The sequence below is a fragment of the Vicia villosa genome, unplaced genomic scaffold (genome assembly GCF_029867415.1).
Source record: "Vicia villosa cultivar HV-30 ecotype Madison, WI unplaced genomic scaffold, Vvil1.0 ctg.004479F_1_1, whole genome shotgun sequence".
NCBI lineage: Eukaryota > Viridiplantae > Streptophyta > Magnoliopsida > Fabales > Fabaceae > Vicia > Vicia villosa.
Window position 1 is genome coordinate 130,893 of NW_026706446.1, and position 4,616 is coordinate 135,508.

At 30.0% G+C, this 4,616-nt stretch overlaps 1 long non-coding RNA gene across 2 annotated transcripts; it reads left to right on the forward strand.

The window, feature by feature from the left end:
- Positions 1-745: 745 nt before the first annotated feature.
- On the forward strand, positions 746-3,501 carry LOC131642098 (uncharacterized). Of its 2 annotated transcripts, none has more exons than XR_009295741.1 (7): positions 746-828; positions 939-1,046; positions 1,268-1,335; positions 1,458-2,444; positions 2,612-2,710; positions 2,840-2,918; positions 2,995-3,501. It is a non-coding gene; the product is annotated as an uncharacterized LOC131642098 (long non-coding RNA). The 2 variants fall into 2 exon arrangements; XR_009295742.1 differs by having other exon boundaries at positions 939-1,031.
- The last annotated feature ends 1,115 nt before the right edge of the window (positions 3,502-4,616 follow it).

A 4,616-nucleotide genomic window follows, 5' to 3' on the forward strand; every position in this document is an offset into this window, starting at 1 on the left:
TTACATTACATCATTTAATTTTATCTTATTTAATTAATTATTAAATAGTATACTTTTTGGTTGTTTCTAAAAAAATTTACATTGAAGATAACTTTACCTAACTTTTTGAATTGGATAGATAAAAATTCACCAATATTTAGTATTAATTGTGTGTGATAGTGAGATCCGGAGAGAAATCAAATTATATTTGAAGAGAGTTATGTTTACTCAATAGTATCACACTACATAAGCACTTTTTAAAATTAATATTTATATTAAAAGATATTAATAATTTTTTATGTCATTAAAATACATTAAAATTAACATTATACAATTATATAACATTGATGTTAATCTTGATCACATGCCAATTGAATATAAATATATGACATTAATTAACTTTATATATAATAATTAATTTTAAATTTTTTTATCTTATATTATATTATTTAACGAATATAAGTTGTCCTATAATTTAATTTCTTCTCGCTTACACACACAATATATATATATATATATATATATATATATATATATATATATATATATATATATATATATATATATATATATATATATATATATATATATATATATATATATATATATATATATATATAAGAAAATAAGATGTTCTTTAAAATACTAAACTGCCCCTGCTGCCTATATGGTTGACACGTGGATAGACTGGCTGATAAGCATTCAAATTCTTTTTCCCATCTTTTCCCTCTTCCCTTCCCTTCCTTGTCTTTCCACTCTCTTTCATTCTCTCTCTCTCTCTCTCTCTCTCTCTCTCTCTCTCTCTCCCAAAACTCAGATTTTCACACCTTCTTCTATCTCCTTCTTCTGGTACGATTTCTTTTTCTTCTACCTCTCTCTTCTTCCTTTTCCCTTCTGATTTGGGTTTTGATTCTCCTCTTTCCTTTTATCTAATATTTTTCTCACAATTTCATTTGTAGGTGGTGAGGTTGCAATTTTCGGTGGTGGTGGATCTGAGCGTTTTCGTGTGGTTTGGAGGTGGTGAGGTTGCGATTTTTTACGGCGGTGGATCTGTGCGTTTTCGTGTGGTTTGTTTTTCTGAACATATTTATGTATCTTGATTTTGTTTTGGTTTTTTAATGTTGGGTTTTTCTGAAACCCTAAATCTTTTTTTTTTTTTCATTTGATACATGTTATTTCTTTGACTATGATTGTTGTTATACTATGATTTGAAGTATTTGAAGGTTTTGAAATTGTTATGGTTTTGTTTCAAAATTGATTAGGGTTTTTGAAACTGGATTTGATGCAGGTGTGGATGGAGAAGTTACAATCTTTACTTACTCAAGTATACACTCCTTTTAAGTTGTTTGAGTTAGGGTGAGTGAGAGTGTTGTTGAGCTTAATTTGGAAACAAGCATATACAGGAGCAATTGAACTATCACTATCCCCTTAAAAAGATTCCTCGTTGTTTGTTTTTTATGCTTGTTGAATTTTTGCAGTTTTGGATGGGCATGGAAGTCCTGATGCAACTGTGTTTGTTAAGAAAAATGCTATGAAAATATTTTTTTTGAAGACGTTACAATGCTGCAGTCATATGACACTGATGCACTTCTAATTAAGAGGTTGGAAGATTCTCATCAGAAAGTTTTTCTAGGTGTCGACCTTGCGATGGTTGATGAACAGAGTATTAGTAGTTCTTCTGAGACAACAACACTGACTGCCCTGATACTTGGAAAGCATTTGCTTGTTGCTAATGTCGGTGATTGTCGAGTAGTTTTTTAAGAGGACCACAGACGGAGTTATTCTTTGTTTTGTTTTCACTATGGGTTTTTTTTAGAAAAACTACTTCATACTGTTATGTAATATATTTGATATACCTACTGCATATTTAAGCAATTTGGAATAATTGTTGTGAAATCAACTTGTAGGTTCACTTTGTCTTAAAAGAACTTGTGAGAAAATCAATAGGTGAAACTGAGGTAAAGTTTGTAGATTCATTTTGTAGCAACCCTGCTTAAAATGTACTAGAATAGTTAATAATAAATCACAATTTTTTCTATGAACAGGAGCTAAGACGTTTCCCTACTCTTCAAACCGAATTATCTGCAGCTACAAATGAGGCTCTAGAGAGATTCCGTGAAGCGAGTAAGAAGACAACTATTCGGCTTGTGGATATGGAGTCTTCATATCTTACTGTGGATTTCTTTCGGAAACTTCCTCAAGAAATGGAGAAAGCTGGTAATCTAGGGATACCTTCTAATCCAGCTCAACCTACTAATCCATCTAATCGTCCTATCCCTAACCCAATCGAGGATCGATATGGTGATAGGAATTTTAGAAGGATTGGATCAAATGTGTCATCCTATATAGGTTTGGTGTCTGACACACTCAAGATCACTATTCCAAACGCCGTGGTTTATTGTCAGGTCAGAGAAGCAAAACTATCATTGCTAAGCTATTTCTTCACACAAACTGGGAAAAAAGAGGTACTCTTAGCTCCTCACAGCACCAACAATGCAAATGGCTAATTATGAAAACATACACTTAAAGGCACATGACAATTTCTAACAGTTTTTTTCTTTCTCAAAATGATATATTATTTTCATCATAGAATAGTAGAAACTGAACCTAATATTATTCTCACTTGAATCAGATGTCTTCAGTTTTGGTGTGGTACTTCTTGAGCTTATCAGTGGTCGACATCCTATTCATAAAACGCGTACCAAATGGACAGAGAAGAGCATCTTGTATGGTGTGTTATGATCTTAAACCTTTGTGTGCTCCGCATTAATCATTTTGCCATTGATGAACTGGTGTGATGAGGCTTAGCATTGTTGCTTTAGAGTTGCATATCTTAATGGTTATATACTTTTTGTTTTAGGTGTTTCTTTGTCAGCTATCAGCAAAAGTTTGGCCCTGATCGATCCAGAAGTATCTAAAACTCAAAAGCTTAGATGCTGGTATACTGATTTCCGCTAGAATACTTATGCTGATTTTATGTTGTTCTTGACTTGTGCTCATGTTTTTTTGATTCAGGGTATAAAGCATGGTGCTCTTGCTAAAGTGAATGATCCTAAAGTGAAGCAATTTATAGAGAAGCAATTTATAGAGATGTTTTTGAAGTAGAATTCAGTTTTGAAGGAATGGCTGACACTGAAATTGTGTCTTTGTCGGTGTTTGTGTTCGAAAGCGATACCGAAATTATGATCACTTTTGGTGCCACTACAAATATGGTGAGTTGTAAATTGGTTGTAGGTTTTAGAAGTTAGTTATGGTGAGTTGTAAATTCTGTTAGAGGTTGTTATTGAAGTTGTTAGAAGTTAGTAGTAGTATTAACTGTCAGGCTAATTGAGTAAGACTGTTAAACGGCAGCCAAGATAGTTTTTGTTGTTGTTGTTGTTGTATTGACACACTCCAGCATGTTATCGACTAATTTTGTTATATTGTAAAAACTAACCGACATGCATGTTATGATAATTTTGGAGCAGTAATGGTGGTGAAGATAAGCAAATGGGATGATAATGTTATGAAACTATTAAACAAATTTCTACAATTTATCAATTACAGCACAAGTGTAATGAAGAGAATGAAGATTTATCTTCAATTTTTTTACTAATGTTTCTTTTTGGTCTTGGAGTAAGACATTGATAAACAGGGAGAGGGATTTGAATATCATTTTCAAATTGATGGGAACCCAAGGCAAAATGGTGTAGTTATTGATAATTGTATTTATTAACCTCATTATGATCAACATACTGGTTTGGTTTGTTTATCTAGTAACCCTGTCTGATACTTTAATTTATTTTTGTATTAACAGAAGATGGATCTATTCGGTGCTGGCGTTATAACATCTGTATCCTTAATACACATGTAGTCTGATACTTTAATATATACGGTCATTTTTCTACAAATATTAATATTATGATTTAATATAAGAATTTTATGATTTAATGATATTAATATTTTAATGATTTAATATATTATTTTTATTTTTATTTGTCAATCTCAGATTTTTATTTTTATTGATATTAATATTTTTGATGGTGATCAATAATAGAAAACAAATTTTGACTGCATCATAACTTATATTTTTTTAAAGTACAAATTAAAATAATAATATTTATTCAATATAAATATTTGAAATTCCAAGCAAAATTTTAAAATTCTAAGTTTGTTTGAAAGATTCATGGGATTAGCATTTTACAAAATTAATAATTTTTTATTTAATTAATTGTAAATATTTTTTAAATTTAATCATCATATTTTATTAATTATTTTTTAATTAAATTTAATTTTTCAAAACACGAGTCTAATTTTTCATGGGTACCTGACATTTTTCTATATATTCAATTATTATTTTTTTCACGGGTACCAGATATTTTTCTATACATTCAATTATTCTTTTTTTTTCGCGGGTACCAGACATTTTTCTACACATTCAATTTTTTTTTACGGGAACCAGACATTTTTCTATACATTCAATTATTATTTTTTTCACGGGTACCAGATATTTTTCTATACATTCAATTATTCTTTTTTTCACGGGTACCAGACATTTTTTTACACATTCAATTTTTTTTTACGGGTACCAGACATTTTTCTATACATTCAATTATTAATTTTTTTACGGGTACCAGACATTTTTCTATACATTCAAT